This window comes from Plecotus auritus (assembly GCF_963455305.1).
Source record: "Plecotus auritus genome assembly, chromosome: 3".
NCBI lineage: Eukaryota > Metazoa > Chordata > Mammalia > Chiroptera > Vespertilionidae > Plecotus > Plecotus auritus.
Window position 1 is genome coordinate 184,498,306 of NC_137772.1, and position 19,335 is coordinate 184,517,640.

General features: G+C 39.4%; 1 protein-coding gene across 2 annotated transcripts in view; it reads right to left on the reverse strand.

Moving 5' to 3' along the window:
* The window catches only part of CNTN1 (contactin 1), a 292,079-nt gene extending 273,122 nt beyond the window's left edge, over positions 1 to 18,957 (reverse strand). The window contains exon 1 of one of the 2 annotated variants that reach the window (XM_080661300.1): positions 18,780 to 18,957. The gene's annotated coding sequence lies outside the window, so the exon portion shown is untranslated. The remainder of the gene's footprint in view (positions 1 to 18,779) is intronic. The other variant, XM_080661302.1, reaches the window with a different exon arrangement.
* Between the last annotated feature and the right edge of the window lie 378 nt (positions 18,958 to 19,335).

The following is a 19,335-nucleotide window of genomic DNA, read 5'->3' on the forward strand; positions in this document are numbered from 1 at the left end:
TTTAATCATGTCTGGGGATGGATAGATGCAATACTATAATCCAGTAATATGTGATCCTTTGTAATATGTGATCCTTTGTGTAAGATTTTACAATTGCTACTCCCCAACCCATTAATTTCAGAAATGCTCCATACTACAAATCCAGCAAGACTATTTCATTTTTTTATGAGTTACCCAAATTGCATGAATTTCCTGGGTTCACCAATGCTTTACATGAACATCTAGTTCTTGAAATTCTGAAAATGTTAATGTATCCATCAGTGGAGAATTTTCAAATAGAAAAGATGTTTAAATCAACTCTCATTCTTATAATTAAAGAAGACCTATTATATGGATAAGGAAAAAACCCCAGATAATTTTAATTCCTTCTTATTAACTCTTGACTATATATTTTCATTCATATGTGGTCAAGCCTGAAATATTTTTAGTTAGTATCCCAATCCTAACAATAGAATGAGGCCATAATTAATCATTCCCATCTCTTAACACTTAGGTAGTCCAGGAGAAAGAGATCTTTGGAATGATCACAAAAATCCCAATTGCTACCCAGGGAGGTCACTTGATCTCATCCTGTTTCTCTTAGCAGTGAGAAATAGAGCAGGGGGTCATTTGAAAATACCAGGGGAACAGGGGAAGTTATAATTCTGCCATTTAATAATAGATTAAAACAAAGCACTAAATGTGTAAAAGACATATAACTTTACTCTCCAATGCTTCTCAGGGTAACAAAGCACAGGGTTCTGAGTTGGTCATCTTATTTACTTTTTCATTTACTTTATTATATACATAGGAGGGATTCTCAGTATTCTGCCTGAATACAGACTTTCTTCTATGACTTCATAACACTTTTTTTTACACATAATAGGACCTTAAAAACATAGTATTTACAGCATGACTTCCCCATTATTTCCATTATCAACTGCTCCCTCCATGAGGAACTATATTTAACAATGTACATATGTAATGTCATTTCATAAGTAGGAAAATCTACTTATAAAATGTGTCAAATAGTCAAGAGACTGTTAGTATAAAAAATATAAATCATTGAGTAATTCTAGTCTATTTTTTCACACACTTTATTTAGTATTGTATAAACAAGACTGGTAAAGACTTTGATAGGTAAGCTCCTTGAGACTGCAGGTTTGCTTTTGTCTAACTTAAAGTTTATTTAAATGTCTGCTCAATAAATAAATCAATTCCTGAAATTACTTCCATGAGTTATATGAATCTATGATTTGAGGGAGAGAAATATTTCTCTGGATGATATGTTATTATAATAATATTTTTGAGAGAGTGGTAGAGAAAAAGCAATGATATGCAGTTAAAAGTAAAAGACAGTTTATTGAAAAGCACTTCAATCAAATGTACTTGGTGTTGAAATGAACACAAAACAGGCTGAATATTTTTTGTGTTCAAGAGAAAACTTAAAAAGTTGAATATGAAAATATTATATAATATAGAAGAGTTACATTTCAGTAATATTTCACTTGCATAATTCCAACTAACTTGAAAACTCCTGTGGGGTAGATACTATTTATATATAGTGTGGTAGCTTCCATATGATTAATATCAGTGCCTTGCAGATAATTTGCAATGAATCTTTGTTTATCTGATTAGGGGAAAAATACTATGAGGGTTGAAGAAACTAACCAGCATCATTGGAAGTAATCTGAGAATCTTTTATAAAAGTCTTAAGTTTTAAATTAAGTGCTTCAGAGAGAATGAGAATCTAGATAAATGTGGAGACAGGCACCATTAGTTGCAATAAATAGTATGGACAAAGGTACAGAAGCAGTAATGTGGTGGTTTAGCTTGAAGGATAGCAAGGGAGTTTCTTTTTAGGGAGCAATGATAGTTATTGTTAAATAGGTAATATGTGTATGAAGATACAACCTGAAAAGAAGATTGAAGAGTTTGGTCCTTACATTTGTATTTTAAATAAGTAGCCCACAAAATTTTATAAGTAGGTCTGTATATGGTCTTCGGGGTCAGGAAGATTTGTGTTTGATCTGGTTCAGTCCCTTACTAGCTATTGATCTTACGTTATTTTACTTCATTGGGATTCATGCCCCTCATCTGCAAAGGAAGAGTAACATATAACCCCTATACTGCTATGCTGTTGGTAGAACTGTCATATACCAGCAAAAATTCCAATGTATCTTTGAGAACATGAGTCTGATGTGTAAGTCAAGTTGAAGTTAATGATTTAGAAGGTAACAGCATATAGATAGCAATCAATCCTCACTGGGATAAAGATATCACAGTAAGTTTATTTAAATTGGGATTATCGGTTGAGGACAGAAGCCTCAGGGACTTTGGTGCTTAAAAGAAAAGGCAAAAAGACTAAAAGTTTCTGAGACTTAAAAGAAAAACCAGAGGTAATTTCATGAAATCCCAGGGAATTGAGTTACATCAAATAGCTGTTGCCTCAATAATACCACAAAACAAACATCTCAAAATTATAACAAGTTTTTTGTTGTTTTGTTTTGTTTATTTTGGGTTTTTTTGCTCATCAGTCCACAGTTTGATTGGCCCACCTGCACCTGTGCCTTAGGGTTGACTGGGCTAAACTCTAAGCTTTGAATGGAGTTCATGTCTGCTCACAAATTCCCACATATATTACTGAAAAATACACATTAGCTCCATCTAGGTTAACTGATTTTTTTCTTTCTCGAATGTAGTCTGGGGAACAAAAAAGATGCTGTTAGAGATGCAGATATCTGGATCATATTCAAGATTTTCTGAAGCAGAATCTGTAATGATGGAGGTCAGAATACCTCATTTTGAACAATCTCAGGTCATTCCTATGATCTATGAAGTTATAGAACCACTGCCATATAATACATCAGTTGTACAACAATACTATGATTATAATTGTACCCAGCAATACGGAGAAAGAAGTGTGTGTCTCTGCTAATAAGTTGATGGTTTCTTTCTGGTATCCTCTAAATATGGAATATTATTACAAAAGAACATTTCCAAAATGTTTTTTTTACTGAAAAAACGTAGATAGTGTGGACTATCTTTAAGTGAGACAGTATTCTAGACACTAAATATTCATTTAAAAAAACAGTAAGACATTTACAATCTAGTAAAGAAAGTATGTGTAATGAAGAGGCTATGCAGAAGTTTACAAAGGGCCCACTGGGGACATAAACAAGAGGGAAAAGTCCGGCTTGGAGAAACTTCCCGAATGAGGTGGCAAAGCATAACCTTGAAAGATGCTTGCCAGATATACAATGCAGACACAAGTAAAACTTTCTATCTCATGAAAACATCAAAGATTCTTATAAAAGTAGGTGTTACTTTTATTCAGAATTCTATCTAAAGTCCATTATTAATGAAATATTGAAGAAAACTATGATTTGGTATGAATGAAATAATTCTCCATCACTATCCATCATCCACAGCACTGGCCCATCTCAAAAGTGAGCAAGTTTAGGATAGATGAAGCGATAAGCATAAATAAGTTTGAGCAGGAGGTCCATGGCAATAATGAAATAGAAATAATGAAGCAAGATTCAAATGGTAGTATCAAGGCAAATGATATTACAAGCAATTGTGAAGGAAAATATTCTCTGGATGAAACAAAATTCTCTTGGGGAAAGGCTGACTAAAATTTTAATTCTCTAATAAGTCAAATAATAGACAATAATTCACTTTGAAAAGTACAACTGTTTACAGAGATTCGAAAAATGACCAGTATTGTCTATATACCTCAGCATGACACTTCCCTGAACAATGGTGGCATTAAAAGGAGACAGAAGTGAAGAAACAAACAACCAAAATAATTATGTCACTCACTATGTATCAGTTATTTATTGTGACTTCTCAATATATAATTTCAACAGAGTATCAAATATATAAGAATTTTTATTGCAAGTGTTTCCTATCCTATCTAATAAAAGAGTAATATGTAAATTAACTGTCACTCCGCAATAAAAATGGTGGCACCCATAGCCACAAGATGGCGGTGCCCAGTTCTCTCAGCCCCGCCAGAGTCCCCCAGTCCCAGGGAGGGCTGCCGCTGAGAGCCAGTCAGCCCCGGGTGTCCGGCTGGGAGGCGCCCGTGCCCCCATGGAGCGATTCAAGTACTGACGATTCTACCAACCGAAAAGTTAAGAGAAAGAGAGGACAGAAAAGGAATAAAAGGAGAAAAGAAAGAAAGGACAAATGATGAAACATCAAGAAAAAGAAAGAGAAGGAAAAAAGGAAGAAACAACCACATGATATCACCTTTCCAAGGTCTCATGAAATTCCTGTTTAAGGAGTTTATTTTATGACACTTTTAGTTTGGGTTTGCATTTTTACTGGTTTGTCAAGACCACAGCAGGTACATTGTCCAATATGTTTATTTTTAAAATATATTTTATTGATTTTTTACAGAGAGGAAGGGAAAGGGATAGAGAGCTAGAAACATCGATGAGAGAGAAACATCGATCAGCAGCCTCCTGCACACTCCCCACTGGGTATGTGCCCCCAACCAAGGTACATGCCCTTGACCGGAATCAAATCTGGGACCCTGAGTCTGCAGGCCGATGCCCCATCCACTGAGCCAAACCAGTTAGGGCTGTCCAATATGTTAAAGAAAAAACCCTATCTAATAAAGAGGGAATATGCAGGGGAGGGCATTTGGGGGTGACCGGGCTATCAAGGGAGAGCAGTTGGGGACGATTGGGCTGGCAGGAAAGCAGTTAGGCATTGATCAGGCTGGCAGGGGAATGGTTAGGGGGTGATCAGGCTGGCAGGCAGAAGCAGTTAGGGGCAATCAGCCAGGCAGGTGAGCAGATGGGAGCCAGCAGTCCTGGATTGTGAAAGAGATGTCCGACTGCCTGTTTAGGCCCGATCCCACAGGGGGGACATCCCCCGAGGGGTCCCAGATTGGAGAGGGTGCAGGTTGAGCAACAACCCCCCCCCAATTCACAAATTTCCTGCACCGGGCCTCTAGTATGCCAATAAGCTTCTTGGAGCACATTTTAGTTTGATTAATATAATCATTTTGTTAGTAATAATGGCAACTCTTTCTCTTTAGAACTAGTTAACTTTACCACAGTAAAAATAAAGAAATAATTCTAAGCCCTGGCTGGTTTTCTCAGTGGTTAGAGCATCGCTCAGTGATAGAGCCTTGGCCCATGGACTGAAGGATTGAGGGTTCAATCCCCGGCCCCTTGTTAGGGCACAAGTGGGAGGCAAAAAATCAATGTATCTCTATCTTCTTGTCTTCCTCTCCCTTCCACTCTCTCTAAAAATCAATGGAAAAAAATATCCTCAATAATTGAGTTTCTACAAAATTAAAAAGAATGAACAAATAAAGTATTAACATTGATAAGTTAGTTTTGCAAGTTTATAAAAGATCAACATATAAAAACTAATTATATTTCTATTTACTATCAACAGAGTTGGAAACTAAAATTTAGAAATTATAGTACTTACAATAGCATTAAAAAATCAAACACCTAGGGAAAAATCTAATAAAAGTTGTGCAAGGTTTTCACACTGAAAACTATAACCATTTAGAAAAATTTAAAAGACCTAAATGTAGTGGTATATATATACATATAGGCCATCATAAATTGAAAAACTCTTTTTTTTTTACCATGTAAATTATCCTCAAATAGAGTTATAGATTCAAAGTCATCTTCATCAAATTCCAATAAGAATTTCATAAAAATTAACAAGCGGACTTTAAAATTTATACAGAAAGGCAAAGAGCCAATTTATACAGTTATTCAAGATGAACTCAAAGAATAGCCAAGCTGGAGGATTTACTCTAGTAAATATTAAGATCTATTTTAAATCTTCAATAATTAAACATGAGCTCAACAATAGATAAATAGATCAGTGAAACAGAATAAAGTCCAAAAAGAGACCTGCCCATTCATGAACACTTAATTTTTGACAAAGGTAGCATTGCCAAACCATGGTAAAAGGACAGTCTTTTCAATAAATGACTCTAGATTAATTTTATATTCATAAAAATAATATAATGTAACTCAAATCATACTCAAAAACCAATTTCAGGAGAAATGTAAAACAATATAATGCCTAGAAAACAATACAAAAAAATTTTCTATGTCTTGTAATAAATAAATGACTTGTCTTATCAAATAAGATACAAAAAATAATATGGTTACTTAAAATTGATAACTTTTTTTTGATAAAACATAACATTCAGGGAGTGTTAAGGCAAATCAAAGAGTGGTATACGATATTTGCAAATATTCTCTAAGGGCTCATATTCAAAATATATAAAGAACTTTCTATCCTATATAATAAAAGGCTAATATACAAATTGTCCCCTTGACTGGGCATTTGACCAGGAGGCGGGCCAGCCAGACCCCACCCATGCACAAATTCATGCACCGGGCCTCTAGTGAATTAATGAGTAAAAGACAGATACCCTAGTAGTGATAAAATGGACAAAACTTTTGAACAGACACTTCAAAACTACTATATATAATTTCAATATATAATTACAGCAGAGTGTCAAAAATATAGGAATTTCTATTGCAAGTGTTTCTTATATATCTTTTTAAAAAAGTATTCAACTTATTATTAATGAAGGAAATGCATGTGGTTTTAGTAAAAACCATACCTGAATATCCATCTTCACTCAGTAGGATAGTTTAAATTTAAAAGGCTACCAAGCGTTGGCAAAGCTGTGGAGCAACTTGAGATTTCATACACTACAGGTTACACTGGAAATTGGCTCAACCACTTTGAAAAAAAATAGCAATTTCTACTAAGCAACAGTCTATGACGCAGCAATTTTAATCTTATGTATATCTTTACAAAAAATGCATACACATACTTGAGGTACAAAAGAAATGTACAATAATAAATGTTCATAGGAGAGCTAATAGTAATAACACAAAACTAGAAACATCCCAGATGTCCAGCAAGTAGAACAGATGTGTACATTTTGAAATAGGCATATGATGGAATTTTATAGAGCAATAAAAATGAGCTATTTTTCATATAGAAATTTGTTGTTATATGGAAAAACATTATTCAGGGTGAGGTGAAAGTAGGTTTACTGTTCTTTGTATGTAAAATAATATAATAATCTATATATATAAAAAGCCCAGCGACCGGAACGGGGGAACAACCGGAACGACCGGTAGCTATGACTCACACTGCAGCAGCCAACCAGCCTGATCTGGGCCCCAATCAGCCCCCGACCCGTGGCTGGCTGCAGCCCCTTCTCTCAGCTGGCCCTGTCCCTGATCGCCCCCCAACACCCCAATCAGGGGCAGGGCTGGCTGGCCAACTGCCTGCAGCCCCTACCCCCCGCCAGCCCAGCCCGATGGGCCCCTATCGGAGCAGGCCGGCCAATCCTACCGGTGAACGAATTTGTGCACTGGGCCTCTAGTTAATAAATAATAATACAAGAATAAACTGTTTCCGGTACTCACAACTGTGAACTTACTTCTGCCCCACTCTTTATATCTTACCAAAGAGGCTGAGCAAAAGAAACCTGGTGCCAAAAGGTACACACTGTCTAGTCCTGTTTAAATAATTTTCAAAAACAGGCAAAACTATTCTATAAAATCTTAAAGTCAGAAAAGTGGCTACCTTTGGAGACCAGCAAGACGGTGGTGATTGGGAAGGGCTGAAAGAGATCTTAAGTGCTGACAAGGTTCTTTGTTATAATTCATGGCACTTCACTGTATTTCTGTTATTCTTTAACCAAAAATTTTAAAAATATATACAATGCTTCATTGAAAGTAATTAGCTTAGTTTCATCACCATTCAATTGTGCATAAACCAAAATTTTAAAATTACTATTTTTTAAAAAGTGAATCAATTTTTAGTACTAAAATAGTTACCTCTCTAAAATAATATATTCAAACCAAAAGAAAATATAGGGCCTCCTGGTGCTTACCACAGGCTGTGTGCTTACACTGACTGTACAGAAATAGGAGGCAGAGTAAACCTACCCCATATACACCTCAGCTCAGGCTCTTTGCCTGGTCTGTATTGTGAATGGGGAGACATTGAGAAAGAAAGAAAAAAAAATATATAGTAAATCAATCCAGCAGGTATTTTTTTAAAATTTCAATAAAAATATATTGCTTTAATGAATAAAAAATATATGCAATAGAAAATTTTACTCCGTATAAAATTCTGTTATATTAATGTGGGTGTCCAACTGGAATATATAAATATTGTTAATATTTTTAGCAATCTTGCCTGATACATCTAGCAAATCTGTACTTTCAGTTACCATGACAATTAAATCCGTTCAGATTAGATGTCTTAGGACAGAATTACTGTTTATGGTTTGTGATGTTAGGAAGCAAAATTAGGGCAGAAAATCATAAAAACTTTGGATGCTTAGTTCAAAGTTAGAATAATCTATTTTCAAATGGTACATTGTAATTGTTTAGTTCATGTTTGGGAAACTGCTCCCTGTAAGTCACTATAGTGAAAGACCATTTTGTTTATGAAATATATGTAAATAAAACATACATAAACTTAGAATGATTTAATCTCGTGTTGATACTAAGTATATTTGGGAGTCTGGGGATAAATATTGATGACCTAAATCAGAGGAAATTTAAACTGTGACTCACAAAATACTAAAACTAGCCATCCTAAAGAGGAAAAATGACACAGTGATTAATAACTTAGGCTTAGGAGTCAGATAACCTAAATGTGAATTCTAGCTTCACTAGTCATTAGCTTTCTAATTCCTCTAATTTTTCTCATTTTTAAAATGATAAAAATAATAAATAAAATCCAATTCACTGCATTTGGTTGTTATGGAATAGCACATGCAACACAATTATAGAGAAGAAATCGTTGGCACAAGTCATCTAGAAAAATCAGTCTTATATTTCAGTATTTTTAATTTTCAAACTAGGCTAGATCAGTGTTCTAGGTAAGTACCCAAATTTTTTCATAATTTTTTTTCAACAGTTGCACTATTTCTGAAAAATATATTTTACTCGGCCAACCAGTGTTGCTCAGTCAGTGGCTGAGCATTGACATATGAACCAAGAGGTTCAGTTCCCAGTCAGGGCACATGCATGGGTTGCAGGCTCGATCCCCAGTGAGGGACTGCAGGAGGCAGCCAATCAATGATTCTGTCTCATCATTGATATTTCTATCTCTCTCTCCCTTCTCTGAAATCAATAAAAATATATTTTAAAAAATATATTCTTCACACTATTCTCTAAGATTGTACAGAATATATGCTAAGCCAAACTGAAAAGTTAAATATTGTCTAATTAGGGATATCTAGAAAAAGTATTTTAATAATTCCAATTTTAAAAGACAAGAAAAAAAAATATCACCAAAATTAAAAAGAAATACACTGTGAAGTAAAAAAAAATAAGGGGAGGGGTGTAATATGTGTGTGTATAGTTTAAATAATCAATAATTAAAGATTTTAAAATATGTTTAAACCAATAACTGCCATCAGAGTGTTTCTTCTCAGATTGTTAAAAACTAAAGTGAAAACTATAAATAGGTATTAATACAGTGTATTTTTACTGGATTTCTCAGGACTCTGAGTGGATTGTTAATATCAAGACCAATATCCTTTACCTGAAAAGAATGGTGGCAGATGGCCGGCTCTCTCAGTGAGATGTTTTGGGTAGGCATAATATACTAACTTGCAACTATTCTTTTCAAGCTATGCCACTCTTATATGATCTTAGTCAAATTACTTATTTATCTGAGCTTGTTTCTTGATATGTTACATGTGATAATCATGTATTTCAACCTAAGTTGTAGAATTGTGAAAGATCAAATGAGGATATGCATGTAATCAAGCTTTATAAACTACTAGATATCACCCCACGGAAGACTTTTCATTAAATTCAGGGAATGGGTTAAATTTTGCCAATATTTAGCTCCAATACAGCTAAATTTATATATATACATTATCCATGTAACTATGCATTTCTTCTTCCTTCTAAAATGGAGAATTATTTAAAAGAATTTCCCACTGATTTAATATTTGGAAATTATTCAGTGTCTTAAGTGCGGCTTTTCATTATAAAATTGCTTATTAAAGGACTCTCTTTTATCTATTTTAATGTATAAATCAACAAAATCAAGAATTCCTGAAAAACTGTGAAGACTGACATAGCTTCTATTTATTTATTTATTTATTTATTTATTTATTCATTCATTCATTCATTCATTCATTCCAAGGAATTGATATAAATGTTTAATTTTTTGAATTCTTTAAATGAGTTTAATTTTAACCTTCTTTTATTCATTTCTTCATAAAATATTTCAACTACATGTCAGGTTCTTCATTCCACACAAAGAAGAATAAGATATGACCACTATCCTCAAAGACTTAGTGAGTGGGGGTAATAGGAAGTAAACTATCAGTTACACTGTATATAATAAGTGCTGTGGTTGGGTATCCACAGGTTGTTATGGAAGCACTGAATAAGAGCTCAAAACTTAGCCTGGAGTTTAGGGAAGTCTCCTAGAGAAAGTAGCAGTTGAACTGAGCCTTGAAGAGATTAGCAGATCAATTAGAGGGCAGACAAGAAGACTGGTCCTTTCTAGCAGAGAATTAACTACAGAGGGAGAGCAGAGTTTGGAAAAAGAGAGAAAAGGCAGAATGCATTAAGGGAGGTGTGAACAGTTCAGTGTGATTAATATTGTGAGAGACTGGAGATGGGAGAGATTGGGGTTATGAGAAAACAGATTTAAAGAAGTAAACAGGTACTGTTTAATAAATGACTTTAGGTGCAATGCAAAGGACTTCACGCATCTTTTCACAGAATAAAAACAAAAGAGAGCCCTATCAAAAGGTTTTCAGCAGACTAGGCACCTGATGAGATTGGTCTTAGAAAAACAACTTTGGTTATGGTGTGAAAAATATGTTAAAAAAGACTATAAGACAAGGGGACTGAAGTAGGGTCTCTGAACTCTGAATATCCTTCTTTCCTAAACAGGAAGCAGAGACTTATAGACATTAAATAACTTGCCCCAAATCACACAGATTGTAACTGGCCAAGCAGTTTCATGCAAAGCTCTGTATAACTCCAGTGTGCTCCTACGGACAAGGGAGCTGCCTCTCATAAAAGAAACTATAATTCAAACAACTCTAAGCAGTTAGAGAATAGTAACAAAAAAGTGAAAGAAAAGCAAAGGCATGGTCAGCTCTACATCATCAAAGTCAAGTATAGGGGTAAGCAATTATCTAGTGAAGGAAGGACCATCTGGGTAATCCTGACAAAAGCAGATTTAGTGCCTGACTCATTCAGATAATTGTGCATACAAATGTGCCTGCTTTGGCTGAGTAACCTGGTCATTAATAACTTCCATAGTATGTTTTGCCCTGTGGCACTTTTGAAATGGACAGTGGTAACTCAGAAAGAATTAAAGTAGTATTCACTTCATGGGAGAGTCACATAAATAATAATGGGATCTTAATAGACTGGGAGTGCATTTTATATGTCCCCATGAGCCATTTCATCACACAGGGATATGCACATAATATACATAAGCCCAATCCCATTTCAAAGAAGGAAAAAAGTTCAGCAATAATACCCTTGAATGTGTGTTTTTATATTCAATTATTTGTCAGGTAGCAGAAAGTTTTCTGAGCTTTAAAGCAATGAGAGATAGTATTACAAATAGATTTGTAGGTTAGACTACAATCCTATCTAATAAAAGAGTAATATGCAAATTAACCATCACTCCACTACACCCACAAGCCACACCCACCAGCCAATCAGGAGCAACTATGCAAATCAACCCACCCAAGATGGCTGCAGCCATAGAGCAAGCAGGAGGCTTGGGTTTCCCTGGCAATGGAGGAAGCCAAGCTTTCCGCACACCCTGGCCGGCCCAGGCCTCCACTCAAGGCTACAAAGTTTCAATTATAGAAGATAAATAAATCTCAACAAAAACGGCGGCAGCCATGGAGCTGGAGAGAGCAGGAGGCTTGAGTTGCCCCGGGCGAAGGAGGAAGCCAAGCTTCTGCAGCCCTGGCCTGCCTCGGTCTCCACTCAAGGCTACAAAGTTTCAATTACAGAAGACAAATAAATCCCAACAAAAATGGCTGCCACCATGGAGCAAGCAGAAGGCTTGGCTCTGCTCCAGGCTACAAAGTTTTAATTATAGAAGATAAATAAATCCCAGATATCAGGGCCTCCACTTGGGTTGCCAGGGGGCATGGCCGGCCTGCAAACCACCACAGGACCCTCGCCCAGACCACCCCATGCCCCAAGGGAACTCCCACCCTGATATGGGACACCCTTCAGGGCAAACCAGCTGGCCCCCACCCATGCACCAGGCCTATCGAATAATAGATCCTATTGAATAATCCTATCTAATAAAAGAGTAATATGCAAATTGACCATCATTCCAACACACAAGATGGCTGCCCCCATGTGGACACAAGATGGCTGCCACAAGATGGCCAGCGGGGGAGGGCAGTTGGGAGGGACCAGGCCTGCAAGAGAGGGCAGTTGTGGGGGACCAGGCCTGTAGGAAGAGCAGTTGGGGGGGATCAGGCCTGCAGGGGAGGGCAGTTAGGGGTGACCAGGCCTGCAGGGGAGGGCAGTTAGGGGCAAACAGGCTGGCAGGGGAGTGGTTAGGGGGTGATCAGGCTGACAGGCAGAAGCAGTTAGGGGCAAACAGGAAGGCAGGCAGGCAAGCAGTTGGGAGTCTGCTGTCCTGAATTGTGAGAGGAATGTCCGACTGCCCGTTTAGGGATCAGGCCTAAAGTGGCAGTTGGACATTCCTCAAGGGGTCCCAGATTGGAGAGGGTGCAGGCTGGGCTGAGGGACACACACTACTGTGCACGAATTTCGTGCACCGGGCCTCTAGTAAAGTTATAAATTTATATATGTCCAAAATATAAAATACAGAAGGCAAAAACAAGGTGATAAAAACTTTCACAGTAAACAACAGATGTTTAAACAAAGAGAACATGAATACCCCAATAAAGAAATAGTCAAATGAAATCCAAAAATTAAAAATCAAAGAGCTAATAAACCTGAACACATTTCTTGAACTCATCTAAAATTATAGAAGCACAACTTCAAAGAACAACTAAATACCCTTTTTACTATCAAAACAGTCACATTTTTTAACCCATTACCGTGTGTGAAAAGAATATTTCCACATTGGTTTATAGTGAGTATCAATTTGTCTATAAACTTTTTGCTGGGGCAGTTTGGCGATAAGCATTAGGTGTTAGATATATGTATGTGTTCGACAAGGTAACATTTAAGAAGTTATTACCAGGAAATGGTCAGAAATACAAAATTAGTGTATATTCATGTTCATTTTCATGAGTGTGAAAAACCAGAAGCAATCTAAAGGCTTTGTGTGAAAAAATATTTGGCATTCATAAAGATATGGTTCATAAGAATATTAAATGAGATAAATAAATATTTATGTTATGATGTTAAGTGGGGGAAAAGCTAAATGCAAAATAAAATTATTCCAAATTATATATTTTAAATATCTATGCATATTTATTCAAATAAACCTGAGAGGTTAAGAGTGGATATCTTTGCACAGAATTTTCTTTTATTTCCAATGTTTCCTGAGTCATTCTATATATCCTTATAATCATGAAAATGTTATTTTAAAAGTAATATTAAGTGGATATAATTTTGAAGGCAATTTTACATAATAGTTCATTCATACAACCATAATGAAATGTCCCATCCACTTGCTGTATTTTCAAGGGCACACAACTTCTATGCCCTGTTCTCAGAATTTGAACCCAAGTGCTCTTGCTACAAAGACAGTGCTTTTTAAGATATGAACTAAAGCACAGTGAAAGTTTCAAAGCAGAGTAGACTAATAATATAAATTTAAAATACACCATACCAAAAATAATAAGCTTCCTCTTAGATTAAAAGCTGAGAGACACACACATTTGATAAATTGACTACTGTACGAATCTAGGCATACAAAGACAGGTGAAGCTGGTACCAGAGAAAAACAGAGAAAGATACAAATTAGAGTTGAGAATAAAAATGAATAAATTAGTTACTGAATAGGTAGTGGGTACTTGGAGGTAGAGAAAACAAAGTCTTAAAAAATTAATCACAAACCTTTGCTAAAAGCCAATTTAAGGGTGATGACTACTGATGGGGAAAAGCAAAAACTTGTTTTCACTATGTACATTATCATTACTGTAAACAGAACTTCTACTACTGACAGCTATTATTTTTGAGTAATTGCTGTTGGTCAAGCCCTATTTTAAATGTGTTACATGCATTATCTCACTTAATATTCAAATAAATGTGCAAAAAAAACTGAGGTAAATGCTATTATAACCCCCACAGACTTACCAACATTCACTTATCTGCATAATGATACATAAATATTTACACATGTAGGTTTCCTTCCAAAGCCTTAGCCAGGCTTTGGAAGGATAATATTTTGGAATGGCTAATGAAGAAGAGATTAGAAGTAGAAATGCAGAAAGAGAGTTTTGTTTGCAATAAAATAAATTGCCATCAATTTGCAGGATTCATTGGAAAGCTAGAAGCAGGAATATGAGGTAGGAGGGACACAAAGAAAGGAGGGTTAGAAAAAGTAAGAGAAAAATTGTGACATCAGATCATAGTGGTGTCAAGAAGTAAAAATTCAAGGAGATGAACAATATGGGAAATGGCAGACCAGAAGAGAAGAAAAATGAACAATCCTATATAATAAAAGCCTAATATGCAAATCAACCGAATGGCACAATGATCAGTGGAACAACCGTTCGCTGTGATGCACACTGACCATCGAGGGGCAGATGCTCAATGCAGAAGCTGCTCCCAGCTCACAGGCCCCAGGCCAGCCAAGGCAGGTGCCAGTGGGGGACCCCAATTGCCCTGCCAGTCACCCCACAGATCAGCCCTGATCAGCAGCCAGGCCTAGGGACACTACCCATGAATGAATTTCATGCATCGGGCCTCAGGTATACTATAAGAGAATAAAAATATTTGACATGAAGAAGAAGAGCTTATGGATGACTTAGAGAGGATAGGTTTTGTGATGTGAGACAGACCATGGCCAACTTACATGGGAAATGGAAATGGAAATGAATATTGTTTATTTTTTTAAAGGCAATTACATGGCATGTTTTGTGTAGAGAAATATGAATTTTCTATCTCTTGGTCTCTAGCTGGCCTCCAGGGGCACAAGATATGAGAGAATATATAGAATCGCCTATACAAAGTCATAACCCCTATTGGAAAATTGAATCATTCTGTGCAATGATATAGAAACACTGATGTCATCCATTATTTCTCATGGAAGGAATAAGGAAGCCAAAAGTAGTTCCCAAAACACAGCCTTCTATCAACTAATAAATGATCCCCAAGTCATTGCTGCATCCATCTAGTAAACAGCTCCTTATGATGATAGTTCTTCAATAAGAATCTTTGAGCCCTACCCGGTTTGGCTCAGTGGATAGAGCATTGGCCTGCAGACTGAAGGGTCCCTGGTTTGATTCCAATCAAGGGTACATGCCTGGGTTGCGGGTTCAATCCCCAGAAGGGGGCGTGCATGAGGCAGCCAATTAATGATTCTCTCTCATAATGATGTTTCTATCTCTCTCTCCTCTCTCTTCCTCTCTGAAATCCTATATAATAAAATATGTAAATCGACCAAACAGCGGAACAACTGGTGACTATGATGCACACTGACCACCAGGGGCAGAGATTCAATGCAGGAGCTGCCCCCTGGCGGTCAGTGAGCTCCCACAGAGGGAGTGCTGTTCAGCCAGAACCAGGCTCATGGCTGACGAGCACAGCAGTGGTGGCAGGAGTCTCTACCACCTCTGTGGCAGTGCTAAGGACCCCTCAGGGGTCCAGGACTGCAAGAGGGCACACGTCGGGCTGAGGCACCCCCTCTGCCCCCTTGGAGTGCACGAATTTTGTGCACCGGGCCTCTAGTATATATATTTGTGCAGGGGGGAGCCCCCTCAGCCCAGCCTAAACCCTCTCCAATCCGGGACCCCTCGGGGGGTGTCCAACTGCCGGTTTAGGCCCAATCTCTCACAATCCTGGACCACTGGCTCCTAATCGCTCACCTGTCTGCCCACCTGGTCACCCATAATGGCTCCCCACCCCCCGCTGGCCTGATCACCCCTCACTGCCTCTGCGTGCCGGCCTTGTCACCCCTAACTGCCCCCCCTGCTGACCTGGTCACCCCCAACTGCCCTCCTGCCAGCCTGGTTGCCGCCAGCTGTCCCCCTCTGCCAGCCTGGTCACCCCTAACTGCCCCCCCTGCTGGCCTGATCACCCCAACTGTCCCTCCTGCTGGCCTGGTTGCCCCTCACGCCCCCCCCCCCCCCGACTGGCCTGGTTGCCCCACACAGCCTGGTTGTTCAGTCATTTGGTCATCTCTCACTAACCCCCCTGCCGGCCTGGTCATAGGCAGCCATTCTGTGAGGGAATGATGGTCAATTTGCATATTACCTCTTTATATATATAGAACTGGATTCAATTCAATGGTAATGGTCTTTTCCTGCAAAATACTTCCTGTCTAATTAGAAGACAAACCAGACAAACCAGGATTAAGTAACAAAATACCAGTAAGACTTTCTGAATAACTGAATAACATTGACCTATATTATTACTGATATCAATATTGACCAAATTTTGTTACCAGGACCAAAAGCTGTGGAAAATTGAACTATTCTATTTGAGAGAAAAACACTATACAATATAATTCACAGTACATTATTAGAATACTAGTAGCCCTGCGCACAAATCCGTGTGCCAGTAGCTTGCTGCCGCCCTCCAGTAGCTCTCCAGCTGCTGCCCCACCCTCCTGTAGCTCCCCCAGTCCCCCCTTCCTCAGACCCCCCCGCTCATAGCTTGCTGTCCTGCCCCCTCCTGTAGCTCTCCACCCCACCCTCCTGCTGATCCGTGATCCGGTCATTATGTGGTCAGTCGTTACACTTCACGGTGTAACTACCATTTGCATATTACATCTTTATTATATAGGATTAGCATTGAAATAATGGATTTTTGTTTTACCCAAATTACTGTGTCCTTTAAATCTTCGTTTTCTCATCTAAGAAAATGGAAATGTTATTATCAGAATTAAATAATTCCAGGCAATAGGAAAAATAAATGCACATACATCTATAAAAGAAAGTCCATGAAGCACAAATAGATATGATATGAAACAGCAGCACAAATTTAAGTATCAGGTCCACACGTAAAATGTATACAAAGAAATATGTCAAAACTACTCCAAAGGTTCTAAGGGTCCCTTAGCTCTATATCCTGCAAAGTGGGTGGGTTCTTTTCCCCAAAATTCCCAAAATGCTGCCAGCTATATTACCACCCAAATCAATTTACTATCAAAAAACCAAGGTACAGGCATAAGCAAGCCATTATGTTCCAGTGACTTTAATAAAATATCCCAGATATATGTATTTACTACTTGATATGTGTGTTACATTTCAAACTAGTAAGATTCGGTGGTACACTGTGAAGCTGAAAAATGCAGGGAAATAGATGAATATCAAATAGCACCCTAAGAATGTATTCAAAATAATATTTGGAATTATTAGTCTTCATATGCATTACAGAAACATTATTTCATGCAGGGTTTCCTCAGTCTGAGGGCATCTTCTCTGGCTTTTTCGCCAATGGAGAATTTGATTCTCTTTTTCCCCTCCCACTCCATGCCTCCAGATTGCTTCCCAAGGCCAAGGTAGCCTGCTCAGCACCAGGCACGGGGCTGGGTATGCAGGAGCTATATATAGCTCCACCTTGGAGATGCGCGCACACAGGCAAGGTACGAATGCCCGTGCTGGGTTTGGCATAAATAAAGGAGAAAGGGATGCAGCTGTCCCCTCTCCCTCTTTCCCATCAGCCCTATTTTTCAATAATTTTCAAAGCAGGGTGTCATCAGCCCCCAAAGTGATGCAGCAGCGTCTCATTTCTCTGCAGTTCTTCAGCCTACTGGTTCCAGCAATCTGACTCGGGCAGAAACCGGCGCTGAGCCAACACCTACTTCTCAGATGCGGTCACCCAGGGAGGCTGCCTCGCAGCCGCCGCGAGCCCATCCGGGCACAATTACTTCACTCTCTGGGAATCCCGGTGGATAAACCCACCTTTTAGAAACTATGCGAGAAGGTGGTTCCCGGGGGACAGCGCCAGGCTCGGAGAAGCAAAGCCTTCGCGGCCCCTCCCCGGCTCAGTCTGCCGCAGAGCTGGGAGACGAGCCGAAGCACTCTCACTAGAGGCGTAATGAATCGAACAGACCCCTCCGGTGGCGGGGTTGCCCCCCACCCCTGGTCTCGAAGGGAGCCAGCTTTTAGCAGAGGGACCTGGGAGCCAGCAAGCCCCTTCTTCGCCTCGGCGCAACCTTTGCCAGTTTTTTCTGGGATGTGCTAGAGTCTGGACGCCAGGTAGCAGAGGGAGAAGGAGAGGTGCGACAGGCATGGGAAGGAAGAGAAGCTCTCCCCAGTCATGGAAGACGCACGGTCCCGGCGGCTGCACGCCTGCTCTCCCCAGACCCTCCCCAGCCCGGCAGACATGGCATCCCTGCGGGCGCATCACCGGCATTGGGAGAGGAAGCCTGAAAGTTGACGAGACACAGATGGGGGTTCGGTCCCCTCTCCTCGGGCACTGCCGCCCTGCCCACGCACCTGCTTCCCAGCACCAGACCTCCTGCACCCCAGTCCTTCACGACAAGAGCTGCGGCGACCTCGGGAGATTTGGGGGTGACGAGGGCGGGGCAGGACTGGGGGAAGGGGAGGAAGGCAACAGTAGCGTGAAAATACGTGTTCTTTACCCTATCGGCAAAGAAGGACAAGTCCTGCCTCCTACCTGTTCCCTGCTCCGGCTCGCCCCGGCGCGGCACAGCTGGACCATCACCTACAGGTTTCCCACTTCCGCTGCGAACACCTGGGAGCGCATCTCCCCGGCCTGCGCCCCTCCTCGCCTCGGTTGAGCCCACCCAAGCTACTTGACAGCAGAAGCCCAGCCTTTCAGAGTGGTTATTGGCGCCGCGGGGAAAGCGGGGCGGGCACCGAGGAGAAATTCTCGTCTCTGATTGGACAGGCAGGATGTCACTCTCAGCCCAGTACTCAGCCCAGTACTCTCAGCTGCGGAGCGGTGGCTGCTAAGGGTCTCTGCAGTGCTTATGGCCAAAACCTGCTGCTTGGGGACCAAGGACCCCTAAGAGGAGGGAAACTGGTTTGATGACTTGTCATTTGATACCCCGAGAGGGAAGGAGAGGCCAGGCATAAGCAGACACCCAACACTTCCAGAGCTTCCCTGAAGGGACCATCTGCTCTGAGATTTGACAGGCAAAAATATGAGGAGCAATGCCTCCATAAAAGAACCTCGGGGAAGAACGGAGAAAAATAGAAAAATACATACA